General features: G+C 45.1%; 1 pseudogene; it reads left to right on the forward strand.

Annotated features, from left to right (window-relative positions):
* Positions 1–11,893: 11,893 nt before the first annotated feature.
* On the forward strand, positions 11,894–19,538 carry LOC114427315 (inverted formin-2-like; annotated as a pseudogene).

A 19,538-nucleotide genomic window follows, 5' to 3' on the forward strand; every position in this document is an offset into this window, starting at 1 on the left:
CTGCGTGACCTCTGCTGTGCATTTGACAATGAACGTCTTGGATCTTGAATCTTGAATGGATCCACATTAGCAAAGGAGGTCGGTGCTGGATCAGCGCGGTCCGTCCTTCTTCTCTGCTGATAAAGAGGGAACTAGTGGCTGAGCAAGTTATGGGGCGGAGATCATTAGAACGTTAGAAAACGCCGTATGGTGTATGACCAAGCGGCAACCTTCGGGGCTCAGACCTGAAGCCCATGCGGAAGTGTCAAAACCTGTAGTTCACGCTGCAACCACTGGGGGCTGGCTCCAGCAGCGAGTCATTTCCCATAGACTCCCATGTTAAAATGGCCGACTTCACAGCAGAAAAAAACATGTTTACAGCCTGGTACCAAAACCGCTCTGGTCTCAGATGATAGGTTCTCTTCTAGTGTCAGTTGTAGGGGGGGTGAATTTTTTTACAACTCACTGGTTTCAGTTGTATTCTGACTTAAAATTACGCAATAATTATGGGCGTTGCCGCTTGAGTGACAGACGTATCACAACGTGAGTTTCCTGCTTCCACGATCGCCCGCCCCCCTAAACCCCGCTCGTGCCCCCCCCTTTTTGTCCATATTTGGAGTTTTGGCGGACATGACGCTGCCAACATGGCGGCGGTCATCAACGACCTGGAACCTCCCACCGAGCCTCAGAACGGCTCTTCAGAAACAAAAGGATGACGTCACAAAGCTCTGTCCATAGTTTTTACTGTCAATGTGTATGACGTAAAAAACAACGTTTTAAGTGCTGGCGAAATGTGACATGAATGGCTTGCGATACTAATTCGACAAGTTCCGTGACGTCTCCACCTCCCTCTGTTCCTCCACAGGCTCCAAACCGTTTCCTCCGTGCGTTTGATTTCTTCTTCGTCTTCTGCACAAACGTAGTGTAGTAACATGTAGCGCCCCCTTTTGGTGTGGAGTTTGAGTTGCAGTATTTGATCTGGGGTTAGAGCTTCAGTATATTTAAATAAGCATATCAAAGAATGAATAAATGGCAATATATATATATTGGAAGTATATCATAAATAAATAATACAGTCATAGTCAAACATGTGTGTTTAAGATGATAACTTCACTTGTGAATAACAATAACTTTGCAGCTGTTTGTGCACCTTTGTAAGCGCCTCCCATTAACACACTCATTGACACTGCAACTATTAAAAGCCGTACACAAGCATGGTGCAGCCTGCACATTCAAATGGTTGTTACAGTGTTTCCAGAAAGAAATCTATGACACTGTACTGTAAGTATAATACTTTGTATTTTTTTACAAACACATATTTTAACATCTCACTTTGTACAAATGAAGATGTGTTCTTGAATGGTTTGGTTCTGTAAATTTGAAAGTGAGTAACAAAAAGATCAGGTCAAGTAAACAAGGTCAAGTCAAGTTTATTTATAAAGCACATTTAAAAAACAACAAAGTGCTGCAGACAGGAGTCAGTCATGTATGAATAACATCAAAGTAAAATAATCAAAGTACAGGAAACAAGATAAAACCTGCATAAAAGTGGTAAAAGCCAAGGTGAACAATGTGAACTAACAGTATGGCTATAAACTGACATGACAGACCCACAATGACCAGAACAGAACATGAGTGGGGACTGTAGCTGCAAACATAGACCCTGATATGAAAGAGTGGAACTGAAAGAATGAAGCAAACACATGGCGAGTGGAGTCGAACCACCAACCTTCCGGTTACGGGAAAACCCTGGTATACCGCTGCGCCACTGCTGCCCACATATCAACACACAGGTCAGTGATGACATTCGCCTGACGAACCACCTCTGAATGAAGTTCACTGTTACGTTTCTCGAGCTCATCAATGTATATCTGAACGCTTTCTCTTGCTTCCTGCTCACGTTTCAGCTGATCTTCAAAGGAGGACCTGTCCTCTGACAGTTGGTTTATCTCACTGTCTTTTTCCTGGACGGTCTTGTTGGCCTTCTGTAGGTCACTCCTCAGAGTGCAGACCTCGTTGGCCAGCTCCTCACACTTGGAAGAACACTGGGTAAGTTCTTCGGCAGCCTTTCTGAGGTTTTCGTTTTCTGTTGTGAGCTGTTCACACTTTACCCCTAACTCTAGAGTCTCCTTTTGCTGCTGCGTCAGAGACTGGTGTAAACATTTCAGTGTTTGCTCAAACTCCAGGTCCTTTTTCTCCAACTGTCCGACCTTGGCCTTGCTCTTGGCCAGTTGGTTGCAGACATCAATGTGTTCAACAGACAGGTCAGTGATTAAATTCACCTGACGAACCACCTCTGAATGAAAATCGCTTTTACGTTTCTCGACCTCATCAAGGTCTATCTGAACGCTTTCTCTTGCTTCCTGCTCACGTTTCAGCTGATCTTCTAAGGAGGACCTGTCCTCTGACAGTTGGTTTATCTCACTGTTTTTTTCCTGGACGGTCTTGTTGGCCTTCTGTAGGTCACTCCTCAGAGTGCAGACCTCGTTGGCCAGCTCCTCACACTGGGTAAGTTCTTCGGCAGCCTTTCTGAGGTTTTCGTTTTCTTTTGTGAGGACGGTCCCCTTGGCTTTTTTCGGTCTAGTGATCAAGCCAACTGATTCCACAATAAACTGCTTCAACGTTTGTCCTTTCTTCTCGCGCTTGTCTTGTTCTTGCCGCTCTTTCTTCTCTCTTTCCTCTCGTTCTTGGCGCTCTTTCTTCTCTCTTTCCTCTCGTTCTTGGCGCTCTTTCTTCTCTCTTTCCTCTCGTTCTTGGCGCTCTTTCTTCTCACGCTTGTCTCGTTCTTGGCGCTCTTTCTTGTCACGCTTCTCTCGTTCTTGGCGCTCTTTCTTCTCAGGCTTCTCTTCGTGTTTTCTGTCTGAAGGCTTCGGTTTGGACAAAAACAGCAGTTTCCATCCATCCATCTTCTGTTAACCCTCTTGTCCTGCAGTGCAGGGTCACGGGGGGGGCTGGAGGCGGAGGAGGTGAGAGGCGGGGTATACCCTGTGGGGACACGACACACCCTGCATGGAAACATTGGAAATGCATTAGGAGGGGGACAGAGAGAGCTATACAGTTGATAACCATTCAGGTGCCAGGATACAGGCAGGCAGGCAGGGCTGTTACCATGGTGACAGGCTGACACACAGGAAGCACACAAAGCAGCCATGTTTGTAGTCTTTATCAGACTTTAAGCATTGTATCTGTCATATTGATCGTCCTTCAGCTGTATACTACTTTTCCACATTCACATCACGCAGCCTGAGCTTCTTATAAGTTTATGGTATTATTCCAGCCTCAGACCTTTCATATGGTGTATTCACAGGCTGGTTTTTAATTAGTTTGATTGCCGTTGCTAGGCGATTCCTCTGATTCTCCAGCAATTCAGAGCAATCCTTCACATCAGCATTCAAAGCAACAATTCAGCTGCAGCAATCAAACTTGCATTTTCTTCAGGAAAAGCCCTTTTCTAGTTCCAGCCTGTAACCCTTCTCCTCATGTCCATCGCAGATATGGCGAACAACAGATCATCAGCCAAATAAAACCATCTACTGTAACTTTGAGTAGACAACAGCTTCCTCCCAGCATTTTCTTTAAGTTGAGTCTAACATCAATGTAACGTCACAGAGAGCTCCACCGTCTCTACAGTCCCTGGGTTTACACTCTCTGGTCTCGCTATCACACAGAATGGAGTTCGCCCCAATATGCACACACACACACACACGGCATGTGCGTAAATGCGCACGACTCTGTCTCCCTCTCTCTCTTTGAATAAACGCGATGAAGTTGCACTTATCGCTCACTACTGTTGGTACTCACCACGAATCTGACTGTATGAAGAAACCTGTTGCTGAGATGTTAGCCTCCTCTGCAGCTGTGTCTCCTTCTTCCTCTCTGATCCTTCTGTAATCAGCTTGAGATTATTCTCCGTTAGGACGCCTATTGCTTTGCACTTCAGGCAGGTTTGTTTCCACAGAGCTCCCCAAAATATCCTGCTGTGTCTGAAACTGTTCACAAACACCTTTATTGCGCAGAGTCGAACAACAACTAAAGCTCTGAGCTGCGCTCTCACTCCTACAACGGTCTGAGTAGGACCTGCCTTTGATCAGGTTGCCATGGATTTTCAAAGGTCAAAGGTTGATCTTTGAATATCCATGGCAACCGGTATGTTTACCTGTATCCGCTCTCTCTGTCCCCTCCTAATGCATTTCCAATGTAAAAACACCCTCTAAAAATCAGCCATTCAACTTTCACCGTGTTCATCTCACAGAGCACGTTCCTGCTCAACTTATAGTTTTTTTCAAAAAAATTAGTTTTCCAAATATTAAGCAGTTTCTGCATCATTTCTAACATGGGAGTCTCTAGGAGCCCTTCAACGAGGCTCATGTGCCAAATGTATCTGCTCCTACAGACTCCAGTTCAGTCTTAAAACGCTCATCACATGCTGCTCTATCAAACTTGTATTCAGAAGTTTCTAATTCCGGATCGTCTCCACGCGCCAGGCTCTCAAAGTTGGAGTGGTGTTTGAGGTCTCCTCTGCTGTTACCATGGTGACAGGCTGACACACAGAGGCACGCACAGCTCTGAACCGCTCTGATTCTCCATCAGTTCAGATCAATCCTTCACATCAGCAGTAAAGCAGCGCTTCAGCTGCAGCACTTTTTCTACTTATGACCGGTTTATACCGCAGCGTGGAATCTCTGCTCGTACATGTCTGTGGCTGTTTCTCCGCCGGTAGCGATGTGAAATCAGCGAGTTTTATTCTGGTGACTGACTTCCTGTCTGCTCGATGTAGTCGGTGCAAACAGACGCAGATGTACATGTACGAGCAGAGATTCCGTTTGAAAAGTAGAGAAGCAGCTTTAATATGACAGAACATGCGCACAGCGCCGCGCCGCGCTCTCCGTGCGGAATGAATCCGGGCCAAGAGCTTCACCTTTCTAAGTTCTTACCTGTGTTTCAGCAAATGAAGTTCAGAGCGCAGATTCTCCAGCAACTCAGAGAATCCTTCACATCAGCCTTCAGATTCTTTCTGCGTCTTCTTCTGAATAAAATCCTGAAAGTCCTGGAACTTGTCCTGAATCCGGACACTGTCTCTCTGTAGTCAGGGGCGCCCGATAAACATTCAGGGGGACACTTCATGACATGAGGGTGACTTTCAAAGGCATCACAATTCGTGCTGTCATATTTTCAAAAGGCCACGCCCCCTTTCAAAACAATACATAAACCTCATGTAATCTTATGATATATTGTTCATGTTCAGGTTCTCAATCAATCAATCAAGATGGCGCCGGGTACGGACGCCCTGGTGTTTTGGTGCGCTCTGTTTTGTTTGTTTTTGTGCACAAACTGTGTGTCTGCATGCTCTTACACCAGAGAAGAGCTCATGAAGATTTACCATACCTGTGGACTTATCACCAGTTTTTTTAGCATCTGCTGCCGATTTACTACACGTTTTAGTTAAAAAGGTGAGACGCCGGCGCAGAGGGAAGAGAGCTGGTGCGCCTCCGGAGACGTGGGACGCGCACACCGTTACCTGGGATTTTTCTCTCTAACGTCCGCTCACTTAGCAACAAAATGGACGAGCTGACACTGTTGATGGGAAGGAACAGGGACTTTTCTTCATCTTGTGTGTTGTGCTTCACGGAGACCTGGCTTTGTGAACAGATACCGGACTGCGCGCTGCAGCTGGAGGGATTCCAACTCCTCCGAGCGGATCGCCACAGGGAACTCTCCGGTAAAACCAAAGGTGGAGGTGTCTGTTTCTATATCAACAGTGGTTGGTGTACTGATGTGACTGTGATCTCCCAGCACTGCTCTCCTGCTCTGGAATACTTATTCATTCACTGTAAGCCGTTTTACTCTCCACGTGAGTTTGCTTCATTCATTCTGGCCGCTGTTTACATCTCGCCCGGTGCGGACGTGCACGAGGCTCAGCGTGCACTCGCGGATCAGATCCTGTGTTTGGAGCAAACATATCCGGACTCCTTAATTATTGTCCTTGGTGACTTTAATAAAGGAAACCTGAGCAAAGAACTCCCGAAGTACAAACAGCTGATCAAATGCCCGACCAGAGAGGAGAACACACTGGATCACTGTTACACCACAATAAGCGAGGCATATCGCGCAGTGGCCCGTGCAGCTCTTGGACTATCTGACCACGTGATGGTCCATCTGATTCCTGCGTACAGACAGAGGCTGAAGCTCTCCAAACCTGTGGTGAGGACATCTAAAAAGTGGACCAGCCAGGCTGTGGAGGAGCTTCGCTCCTGTTTTGAGACAACGGACTGGGAGGTGTTCAGGGCTGCCACTGATAGTCTTGATGAGTATACAGACACTGTGACGTCATATATACAGTACTGTGAGGACAGTATTGTGCCAACACGCACCAGGGTGAGTTATAACAATGACAAACCCTGGTTCACAGCTAAACTCAACCTGGCTCTTCACTACATCCTGCAGCATCTGGACTCCCCGGGAACCTATGCTAGGATCCTGTTTGTGGACTTCAGCTCTGCTTTCAACACAATCTGCCCAGCTCTCCTCCAAGACAAGCTGTCCCTGCTGCATGTTCCAGACTCCATCTGCCGGTGGATCACTGACCTCCTGACAGACAGGAGACAGCATGTGAGGCTGGGGGCGAATGTCTCGGAAACAAGGACCATCAGCACCGGTACCCCCCCAAGGCTGTGTACTTTCCCCTCTGCTCTTCTCCCTGTACACCAACTGCTGCACCTCCAGTCTGTCAAGCTGATTAAGTTTGCTGACGACACCACCCTCATTGGACTCATCTCAGACAGGGATGAGTCTGCCTACAGGATGGAGGTGGACCGTCTGGTGTCCTGGTGTGCTGACAACAACCTGGAGCTGAATGCCCAGAAGACAGTGGAGATGACAGTAGACTTTCGGAAAGTGCCAGCTCCATCACCCCCCCTCACCCTGACAGACACCCCCATCTCCACAGTGGACTCTTTCCGCTTCCTGGGTACCACCATCACCCAGGACCTCAAGTGGGAGCTCACCATCAGCTCCCTCATCAAAAAGGCCCAGCAGAGGATGTACTTCCTGCGGCAGCTGAGGAAACTCAAGGTGCCAGCCAGGATGATGGTTCAGTTCTACACGGCCATCATTGAGTCCATCCTCACCTCCTCCATCACAGTGTGGTACGCTGGGGCCACTGCCAGGGACAGGCACAGACTGCAGCGTGTTGTGCGCTCTGCTGAGAAGGTGATCGGCTGCAGCCTGCCATCTATCGAGGACCTGTACGTCTCCAGGACTCTGAGGCGTGCAGGTCGGATCACAGCTGACCCTTCTCACCCTGGACACGGACTCTTTGAGCCACTCCCCTCAGGCAGGAGGTTACGGTCCATTCGGACCAGAACCTCACGCCACAAGAACAGCTTCTTCCCCTCTGCTGTTGGACTGTTAAACTGTAATTAATGCACTGCTCTGCACTGTCTTCAGAAGGTCACTTTAGTATAGTCACTGCACAATGACGACTATTTGCACTGTTTACTCCATCTTGCACTACTTGCACACGAGTACCACCTCACCGATCCATGTGGTACCTGTTACATTATTACATTATTACACTGTTCCATTCGATCATATAAGGGTCTATGTTTACCATTTCATCTGCACAGTATTTTATGTTCTGTTCATTGTATGTCTGTTACGCCATGTCAGTCATGTAAATTTAGCCTTACTGTAGTTTATTTACTTAATTTTATCTTAGTTTTTATCTTATTGCATGTTAATTGTTATATGTTCTTTGTATGCACCAATCACTAAGGCAAATTCCTAGTAATGTGAACCCCCTTCACTTACATGGCAATAAACATGATTCTGATTCTGATTCTGATGTTTAAATAAATCATGGACCAGAAGTCTTCTGTCTAAACGCTTCATCTTACTCTGGTTTCCCTCTGAACACAGGCTGTGTTGGAAGAATTCTCGAAGGAACCTGTGTCAGCAGCATGGCCTGCTGGACTTTGTGGAGACAGTCTGTCCATATGTCTTACTATGGACATATATGTGATGTCACTCCGATGATCTCATCCATGATATGTTACTGTGAAGTATGATTGTGCCTGTGCCTGCTCTAAGATGTGTGTGAGTATTCTGAGAAGCTGTCTGTTAGATAACAGAGGGTAAAAGACCGCAGGCTGGTTGGAGGCTCATGTTTCCAGAACCAGAACCTGAGCCTATAATGTTTGCAGCAGGTTAGTAGCTCTGCACTTGGTCCACAGACACCTGGCCGTGGTCGTCGTGGTGATAAGGCAGGTGATGGGGGTCTATGTAAGCTCCAACCTGGTCATGGTAGGCGTAGTTCAGCTCCCCCAGGTCATCGGTGGGGGCGTGGTCTCTGCCAGCCAGCAGATCAGTCCGTTTCAGAGCGCGGCCTTCTCCAAATGCACGGTACAGATACACCGCCATGACGAACAGCGCCACCTGCAGAGAGGCGGAAACACTCAGTGTGATGGAGCTAGAGTAACATAAGTTACCGTCCAGACTCACTGTATGAGACAGCCTCTAGTGGACACTGGAGGAACTGCAGTTTATGCTGCTTGGTCTCAGTACCTACCTCAGTACCTCATCTACTAACAGATACAGAGCTGCGCTGATCTTCCTTCTTCTTCACCCTTAATAAATATTTATGTCATATAACCACAAACAGGCCGCCATGTTGATTCAAAACCATCCAATCAGAAGCAGACAGGAAGTGCTGACACGTCAAAGTGATCTGCTGGTGACTCAGTGAAGACACATACAAACCCTCAGACTGTGACAAAGGCGTGTTTGCGCCCTCTGCAGGCAGTGCAGTGTTACTACCTGCAGTAACAGCAGGGCGACGTCCATGGCGATGATGGTCAGGGAGTTCTCCTGCAGCCAATCACTGAACGTCTGACTGCAGCCCTGAAAGCCACAAACCCAGCAGCATCATGGGTAAAACATCACAGCACACCAGCGACACGAAACACAGGAGGTTAAGAGTGTGTGTGTGTCAGAGTGTGTGTGTGTGTATGGGAGGAGAGCGCTCGTCTGGTTGGACTGAAGGACACCTGTTGACAGGAAACAGGAAGTACAGCTGTTCAGCCATATGCAGGTTGGGGGGTTGAATCTGGAATCACTGCTGTAAACACATCCTCAATATCATAACTTCACAGATTGGTCAGGATCCTCTGTTTATCAGAAAGAAGAGGTGGCAGAACGCAACTGACCAATCAGAATCCAGTATTCAGCTCCACTGACCCTGAAGTGGTCTCGGCTCATGTTAAATGACCTCATGCTTATGAATAAAGTGACTGTAAATCAGACTGAACTCTGGGATTATTTCTCTGTAACAGAGCAGCCACAGCAGCTGGCCTGAGAGTCAGTCACAGTGTGTGTGTGTGTGTCAGTGTGTGTGTGTGTCAGTGTGTGTCTGTGTGTGTGTGTGTGTGTGTGTGTGTGTGTGTGTGTGTGTGTGTCATCTGAGCCTCCTGAACACACAGTCAGCTTTTACAGGCACGAACACATCGTGTGTTTAATATCTGGGCAACTAGGCTCCACCTTTGTTTACTTTTAGATCATAGCCTGTGTTTATTAAGTGTTTAGCTTTTCTTAATTGTCTGGCAGACACCTTGTGCCAATTTTAATTGTATAAACAGACAGAAAGCTGAAAAACCAGGTGCTACTGTTGAAACATTTTAACCCCTTACCATTAGTTTTGTGTGGGTGTTTTGGGTTTTTTTTTTATCTATATTTTTCCCTCTGTGGACTTAGTTCCTGGTATAGTGTCTCAACCGGGGTGACACTTGTTTAAAATCAGTAATTTTTTTAGAATTAAATCACTTTAATTTGAATACATTATTATGAAATGTTTTTTTTTAGAAATGAAACAAAAGTTTTCATGTTTTGTATTTCCAGATGTGATTTTTTTTTGTTATTTGGAATAATTAGGAATATTAGGAATGAAGAAAAAACTCTTCTTCTCAGGATGCTCCTGCTGACAGATTTATTTATGTATTTGTTTATTTATTTATTTTCTCTCCAGGATGCCTTAGTTGTTACAGCAGCAACCATTACAGGACAAGACAGTACAAATGATCTAATAGAATATGATGATATCTATGGATGAGGGCAGTATTGCACAGAGAGAAAGTGTATTTCTAGTTTTTGGTTATAATGTACAAACATGAAGACGAACAAGATTCAGATGTTCTGAGGATGTAGGTGGCCCTACCGGTGTAGCAGCAGTCCAATGACACACTGATGTTATATGTTGGGACTAAGGGCCTTCTGTAGCGTTTCTTCTTGAACTGGATGCAGCACAGCTGCTGAAGGAGCTACTGACAGTCCCCACCAAGGGTGTGAGGAGTTGGTCTGGATGCTTGATGGTTTGCCTATCAAGCTATTAGAACCATGGAACATTTATTGTGTGGACACAGTAGCGCTCCTTTGCTTAACATCCTCCTTTCACCCACTGAGTCCAAAGTACAGCCTTGAACAGAGCCCTTTTGATTAGTTTGTTCTTGTCCCGTTCAGTGATACTTATAATAAACACAGTATAAGTTAATCAGGCAGAAATCACAGATAAGAGTGGCCGCCCGGGGTTGAGGGTTGTATAACTTAAGGCTGACACTGTGTGTATACACAGAACAATAAATGGCAACATGACAATGATGTTGACCTTAACTTTAAAGTGTGTGATTCCATCTGATGTATATCACGATCCTGTTTTACAAGCTCGGCTATTCATGATGAGTTCCTCATATTTGTTCAGCAGCTTTTGTTTGAACAAAGCAGCCTCACGTGTGATCATCCTTTTCTCTGTGAGAGCTTGAAGGCTCAGCTGCATGTCCAAGTCTGTTGCTGTAACTTGAGTTCAGTGGTCTCCTAATAGAAGCATCTACACAAAAAAAAACATAAGGGGACCAAGAACAGTAAAACAACATTTTCTTCTTTTTTGGCAGGCTGTTACATCCTAACAAGCTAAATAGCCCAAGGGCAGGAAGGGAATGATAAGAGCTGATGTAGAGTGTCAGAGTTTCGTTGTGCAGCTTTTACCCATCATTATCATTAATGAACTTCAGCAGTGGGTCAAAATGTATTTTGCTAAAAAATAATAAGACAGTAATATATTCTTAAACCCTATGTGAAGTGGGGTAGGTGTCTGTAAATAAAGTCTGGATTCTTGAATCTGAATTTAGGTTAAAAGTCAATGAGAGCACTCCTCAGAGGGGAAAAAAACAATTACCACACACAGTTCTTTAAGGCAGCAAAAGCTCTTGAAGTCTGGGGCACTGTGCCTTCAGTTTAACCACATTATCTCGGTGTAATCCGATTGCAGCCTGCACTGCATCTTGTGCTGTCAATAGTCGCTGACTGGTTTGGAGAATTAGTTTATTTCCCTACCAGCAGCTGTATACTGTCCGCCCGAGGTCAGGTCCTGGGCTGATGGGATGGATGAGTGTGGGAGGAGGGCCGCACCAGTAGCTGCACCCAGCATCACAAACAGCTTCAAGTTACAAAAACCGAGAGACATAACCGGAAATGAAGCCTTTCTGGTTTCAAAATAAAACGATAAAAAAACTTGCGCAAGGCAGCAGAGCAGTGTGGCGGTAAAAGAAGCTTTCAACAGTTATAACTTTAAAATATAAAGCTCTGCATGAAAACTCTCTGAGGGAAAAGTGGATAATAATTTTCAGCAACACCAAGTGCTGCAGCCGTTTGTTCTCTTTTGATCCTGACTTTTTGATAATGTACACATTTGCGTAACAGATGTTTTATTGTATTTTTTAAAAAATACATCTTCTTTGCAGTTACGCAATGCATTAAGAGGTTACACGTTGGCATACTCCTGCGTTTTATTCTGAAAGTTCAGACCGGATGTTTGAGCTTAGAAATACTGCTGCTACTTCACTATAAGTCTGTCACAAGTGAGTGAAAGCTCAGGGGCCGTAGCGATTTGAAAGCTGTATCATGCACATATCACAGGCTTCCAGGATCTGACCCGCCACACCGAGCCGCACATATCAGAGGGTCCATCCACATCTCATCTGTAGTCAGAGAGAGAGAGAAAAAGGTTGCCTGGATGGCTGGGAGGAGCACCTTCACCTGAAGACATCAGAGGACGCGATTCTTCAAGTGTTTATTTCTGGGATAACACCAGGTAAGGCATCATGTAGGTGATTTTATAATGGTGCAGCAGCCACTGAGAAGCGATCATTGGGATTTCTGGCGCCTTGTTTTCCTGCCACAGAGAGGTGACTGTACTGTAGTCCCGTTATGTCTCCTGGAATGTAGAAGGGGGGAAATCGCAGCGCAAAGTAGCAGAGACGCACTGTTAATGTCGCTGTTTCAGGTGCTTATTAATAACGAGCCAGTGCGTGATGGAGACTGGCAAAGTGACAGCAGTCATGTCGATCCATCCTGGAGGTAGTAACGGGCTGTTCCTGCAAACCTTGCTGCCTTATAGTATGAAGGAGGGAAACATTTAAACGAGAATGTGAGTTAAACGAGCACCAGATGCTCTGTGTTGCAATGATCATTTTGCAGATACTGCAAAAGTTTTTCAGAGTGCGCATAGCACTTCCAAGCAACAAGCAAGTTTTCCAAGATAACTGTCATCTTAGTATCCAAAGGGTCAAACCTGGTTTGGCAACAAGTATTCTCCTCTGAATCTATTTAAACAATGAGCTTTTGAAATATGTATGTAAATCACATGTATTCCCATGCACAAGGTTTCCATATGTCTCAAAGGAAATGACTGATTGGACATGTTCCTAAGTGTTGATGCGGTACAGCGGCAGATGTTCCAGGAAAGTCCTTTCCTTCCCCCAGATAAATTCCTGAGCCATGCCCCAGCATGGCTCAGGAATTTATCAGACTGTGGATTTTCCAGAATGAGGATCCGTTTGACAAAATTCTCAGAGTGCATCTTAAAGTCACACTATCATCATGTCAAGTGTTCATGACTGTGAATTATCTCCAGATTACAGGCGTCAACTTGCGACTTTTGTTCTCTCCTCCCACTGAAAGTGAAAACACAATGTGTCACATCATGTTTTGAAAGGATTGCTGGGCATCACTCTTATTAGCCTGAAAGGGTGGCTATCTATATCTAGGCTTGTCCTTCAAACCGTTGATTCTTTTAGAGTGTGGGAATGTGTTTATACTCAAAAGAAGCTGGGGGGTTGGACAGGTTCCCGAAGGAGTGGACTGTGCCCTAAGCACGGAGAAGGCCACTTCTGGGTCAACATGTGCATTCATGTCTGTGTCACTTGCTGGTATGATGTTTCTGCATGCTCACATGTCTTTACAAGCTTTTCATATCACATTCATATCACAGTTTTAAACTTGAAAATACACATGCTTATGTAGTAGACTCACAGCAGATCTCTCTCTGCAGCAGGAGCAATGTTTGGCAGAGCTGGTCATGGCTGGACTGCTGACATGTCTTACTCATCTACAAAGTGCAGAGCTATCATTTCCCTTTCTGTTTTTCCTTCTGATAAGGGCTTGTTTTGGCATGCTTCCTCTGGATTCTGGATAGCAATGACAACATACTGGCTATCAGTGAAAACAGGCACAGTCTGAAAGAAGATCAAATTTGATGCAAAATGTCTCTTTTCATCTACACAACATTAACAAAGCTGTGAAATTAACTTGAATTCTTTCTTCTCTACAGTTCTACCAGCCAACATGTCAGGGAAATCCGATGGGAACAATAAGTGGGCTGCAGTTAGAGATCGTCTTGGCTCCTCGCAGGACTCTGACACTCAGCAGGAGGCCAACTTGGAAAGTGCTGATCCGGAGCTGTGCATCAGGCTGTTGCAAGTTCCCACTGTGGTCAACTACTCTGGGCTAAAGTGTCGCCTAGAAGGCAGTGACCAGACATGGATGGTCCAGTTCCTAGAACTGAGTGGATTAGACCTCCTCCTGGAGGCCCTCGACAGGCTGTCCGGCCGGGGATGCTCTCACATCGCGGATGCCCTCCTGCAGCTCACCTGTGTCAGTTGCGTCCGTGCAGTCATGAACTCATCAGCAGGGATCCACTTCATCATAGAGAATGAGGGATACATTCGGAAGCTGTCTCAAGGTTAACCATAAAAACATTACACACATGGAAAATCATGCAAAAAAATGAACAATATTTTATAGTTAAAATGGCTGCTTTTAGTGCAGAAATAAACATATGACATGTTAAAGGTGTCACATAATCCTTACAATTTATTTTCATACTATGTTAAAGTGGTCATAGCTCACATGGTTCTTTGTGACTCATTGTACTGAGCTGAATTTTCCAATCCTGTACTGTCTGTACAGACGTGAATCATCAAGGGTTATTTGAGGACATCCGTTAAAATGTCTGTGTGTTGTGGATAATGCTTTTTCCCCCCAACCTGCATACACATTTATCTACAGTACAATGCCACATCTTTAGAGGGCAAAGTTCACGTTGCATTGCCTGAAAGACAAAACAAAGCACTCTGTCTGGGTCTAGTTGTGAGGAGCAGTGAATATAGAGAAGAGCTTGAATTAAATCTGATTTAAAAGAAACTGGTGTTAAATGAGTATCTGTAATGATGTCTGCTATCATCATGTTCCACAGCTTTGGACACCTCCAACACCATGGTGAAGAAGCAGGTGTTTGAACTCCTTGCAGCTCTCAGCATGTTCTCTACAGACGGTCATCGCCTCTCACTTGATGCACTGGACCACTACAAGGCGAGTAGAGGAATATGTGGACAAGTCTATTTTCAAATGTAGTTATGTGTTGTGAGATTTGCTGTTAATGAATCTGCATCATCTCTTATTGATTAATCTCTAAATAGTGCCCTCTAGTGGCAGGTTTCTCACACAAGCTTTGCAGAGTTACAGTGCATCATGGAGGATTTACCCTGACTTTGAATTTCCCTTCAGGGTGTGAAGACGCAGCAGTATCGCTTTAGCGTGATCATGAATGAGCTGCAGGCCACGGATAACGTCCCTTACATGTTCACACTCCTCAGTGTCATCAACGCTATCATCTTTGGCACAGAGGACCTCAGGCAGAGAGATAAGATCAGAAAGGAGTTTATTGGTAAGTTCTTTGTTCAGCCCATTGAGATCCCATTGCGGCAACGCCCATAATTATGCGTAATTTAAGTAAGTCCGAATACAATTGAAACGAGTGAGTTGTAAAAAAATTCACCCCCCGTACAATTGACACTAGAAGAGAACCATCATTTGAGACCAGAGTGGTTTTTTGTACCAGGCTGTAAACATGTTCATTTCTGCTATGAAATCGGCCATTTTAACATGGGAGTCTATGGGAAGTTACTCGCTTTTGGAGCCAGCCCCCAGCAGTTGTGGCGTGAATTACAAGTTTTGACACTTCCGCATGGGCTTCAAGTTTGAGCCCCGAAGGTTGCCGCTTGGAAGTAACATATGCTACTGTGAGAAAATGTGTGTTGTGATTTTATGATATACTTAAAACCTAATAATTACTTTGGACTGTGTTTTATTGTCTCTCCTTTTTTTGTACAGGCCTTCAGTTACCGTACTTGACATTCTGCCAAAGTTGAGGTGAGCCATCCTTTTGAGTTTGCCAGTCCCTTAATACTACAACTCACTAAAAAGGCCATTCTGAGTGCTTTAAGAAAAAGAAGTTGTCAATTTCTGTCTGTTAATAACAGTAATTTAAGCAAAGGTCCTTTGCATTGCATTAATAAAATGTCATCTAATTATTGTGATTGAGCAGGAGGATGAAGACTTGATTATTCAATGTGAGGCTTTTGAAGAGACAATGGCTGAAGATGAGGAAGAGCTGCTGCGAGTATATGGGGGCATTGATATGAGCAATCACACTGAGGTCTTCACTACACTACAGATTTCTGGAAAGCTTTTATCATCTATGGCGGAAACTAAGCAACAACCTGTTTATATCTTTTGCTTATTTATAACCTTGATTCATCTGGGTGTGTGTGCAGGTTAGCAGCTCTCCAGTCTCTCTCCAGCTGCTGTCCATCCTGCAGACGTTGTTGGTGCTGGGACCAGGACGCTCAGATATCTGGCTGGCACTGGAGGCCATCACAAACAGAGCCATAATGTTGGCCCAGGACTGTGAGTCAGCACAGCAACAGCAATTCATTCACATTAGGTCAACACTCAGAAGAGGCTAATGGCTAGCTAATGGCCACATCAGTGATAAATGTGTGAAGGGGAGTCGTTATCCAGGAAAGATCAGCAGGTGACAATATGGCTGAAAGCTTTTGTTGTGATGGGAGAAGTTGATTGAAATGGGGTTCACCTGTGTGTGTTTGCATGTCATGCAGCGGCTGATGTTTTTCAAAGGGAAAATCAGTGTGGATCACTATGAATTGGACGGAGCGGTGGTCAGAGTTCACAAGGCTGTGCAGACTGGCCTGGACCAAGAAGACACAGACAAACCAGAGACAATCATAGCATCCTCTCAGAAGCCAGTGTGTGCTGCTCCTCCACCGCCACCACCACCTCCTCCACCGTTACCTGGAGGGATTGGTGGTCCTCATCCCTTGCCAGGAATGGCGCCACCACCACCTCCCTTACTAGGTATGGGCGCTGGACCCGCACCGCCTTTACCAGGTATGGGCGCCGGACCCCCACCGCCTCCGCCTTTACCGGGTATGGGCGCTGGACCCCCACCGCCTCCGCCTTTACCGGGCAAGGACGCTGGACCTCCACCTCCTCCTCCCTTCCCCGGCATGCCACCTCCTCCAGGCATGATTGTGTCTCAGAGCAGCCAGGCGTTGGGGTGCGGTGCACCCACAAAGGCAGGTCGGTGCCCCACCCTGCGGATGAAAAAACTCAACTGGCAGAAACTACGTTCTGTTACTGGTAAGTGGAGATGTTTTGTTTTTCCCAGGCGGTCCTTTCTCCACTCTTGGCTGTTATTTAGTCTGGGCTTTGCAGAGGATTTCCTCATGTTAGAGGATTTGGAATGATGGTGATGACAAATGGAACCACACGAGCTGATGACGGGTTACTTTCTTCCTTTTTTTACACAGATGGTCACTCCATGTGGGCCTCAGTTCAGAAAGAGCCACCTCCTCCCAAGCCGGACTACAGCAGTATCGAACAGCTGTTCTGTCTCCCAGTGACCGAGCACAAAGACAAGGGGGCAGCTGCTCCTGTCAACAAGGAGCCTAAAGAGGTGTGCTTGGTCAACACTCGACAGTGCTCCTCAGAGCTGCAGCACTCACAGCTGATTACTGAACAATCAATACATCTATCGTTCCTCTCTTTTTTTCTTATAGATTACATTTATTGATCCAAAGAAAAACTTGAATTTGAACATATTTTTAAAGCAGTTCAAATGGTGAGACATCACACTTTACTTTGTTTTTTTTCTTTATAATTTGACATTTTTTTCACTGATCAATACTTTACTTTATATTCTGAGTCCAGCACAAATGAGGAATTTGTAGCCATGATCCAGAATGGTGACCGGACCAAGTTTGATGTAGAGGTGCTAAAACAGCTTCTAAAGCTCTTACCAGAGAAGCATGAGGTTTGTACTATTAACACTTCTGCATCCTTATAAAGAGAGCCTTTCCACCCTCATCAGCCCACTTGAAACTTATTTGAATGTCTGACTCACTGTCTTGATGTAGATTGAAAACCTGAAGTCCTTCCAAGGAGAAAGAGACAAGTTGGCAAATGTTGACCGCTTCTACACCTCCCTTCATAGTGTGTCACGGTAACTGTAGTTATTGTTTATATGCTCTTTATGTGATCCTGTCAATCCAATGCACTTACTTTGCACACTTGCTTGACTCCATAGTTATCAGTTGAGAATTGAGTGCATGATGTTGTGTGAGGAGACTGCCTCGGTGTTGGACATGCTCAAACCTAAAGTCAAGCTGGTTGAGGAGGCTTGCCAGTGTAAGTAAATATCAGACCCTCCATCTGTAGTGCACATGCATGCTGTCCTGTATTGTACATATATATATATATATATATATATATATATATATATATATATATATATTCAAATTAACAATGTTTATGCATTTCTCAGCTCTCAGAGTGAGCACACTTATGCCCCGTTTCTGCAGGCTCATCCTTGACGTGGGAAATTTTCTCAACTACGTAAGAACCCCTCTCATCTGTCATTTGTTTCTGTCATTTAAACAGAGTTTGCATTTTTAATAGCTGGTTTACTTCCAGGGAAGTCACACAGGGAACGCTGAAGGGTTCAAGCTCAGCTCTCTGCTAAAGCTAACGGAGACCAAGGCCAACAAGAGCCGCATTACGCTGCTTCATCATATCTTGGAGGTACGCTGACTGGCTAACAGCTGCCATAGCTGTATTCCCCCTCCGTCATGAACTTGTTTAATTACCAACTGCTTGGCTTGTTTTGCAAAGGAAGCAGAGGCGAACCACCCGGAGCTGCTAGCACTGCCAGATGATGTAGAGATATGTGAAAAAGCAGCAGGGTACAGAACTCATTCACATCCCCACAAACAAATGTTTGTTTGTTTTTTTATTTGTTGTCAGCAGATTAGTAAAAGACAAATGACAATGCACTTTGTTCTCAGAGTTAATCTGGAATCGGTTCAGTCGGAAACCAGTGCCTTACTAAAACGATTGAATGAGACGGCCAAGAAAGTCTCTAACTCTGTGGCAGAAGTGAAGGAGCAGTATGCAAAACTTCTACAGGTAAGATTTTCTCTACTAAATGGATTACTCTGTATTGTTGTGGATTCTCATCTTTTGTCTCCATCTGTCACAGGAAAATCTGCTGGCATGTGAAACTCTGAGTGAGAAATTCACTGAGATTCAGATGAAGCGGAGTGACCTTGCTTCTTATTTGTGTGAAGACTCTAGTCAGCTGTCACTGGAGGAACTCTTCAGCACCATCAGTACATTCCGAGGTCTTTTCATAAAGGCACTCAAGGTCAGGGTGGCTGTTTAAACATCATGGGACTACATTTTCTACTTGCATGCTTGGTTGTTGAATGTGTGTGGGTGTCGTGTTTTGTATGCAGCATGTGTATCAATGCACTGCAGAAAAACTGAAAGATCTTATTATTTCATATGCTGAAATGATACAGAGAAAAATTGCTGGATTTTGTGCTTGGGCAGTGAGTGACATCCTTTATTTCATAATAACAGGAAAACAAAACCAGGAAAGAACAAGCAGCCAAGGCTGAGAAGAGAAGGAAGCAGCTGGCAGAGGAAGAGTCCAAGAGACAAAAAGGAGAGAATGGAAAAAATAGTAAGTTATGAATAGCTTGTTCTTTCTCTGTACTGAAAAGTTCTCACAAAGCTGTAATTTTACACTATCTTTGTACTCTTCTTTTTCAGTCAAGAAAGGCTTTGAACCACAGAATGATGGCTGCATCATCGACAACCTTCTGGCGGATATCAGTAAAGGTTTCAACCTAAGAAAGACCCGGCCAAGGTGCGATTTAGGTTCAAGTGCGAAGTCTGTAGGCAAAGAAGCCACCGGAACAGCCACCACTTCCGCTCCCTCCAAACGTCAGAAAGAGGGTCACCAAGTCACAGGAGAAGTGAACGGCTTTAGATCATAGCCTGTGTTTATTAATTAACAGGAAAATGTAACTCTC

The sequence above is a fragment of the Parambassis ranga genome, chromosome 22 (assembly GCF_900634625.1).
Source record: "Parambassis ranga chromosome 22, fParRan2.1, whole genome shotgun sequence".
Lineage (NCBI taxonomy): Eukaryota > Metazoa > Chordata > Actinopteri > Ambassidae > Parambassis > Parambassis ranga.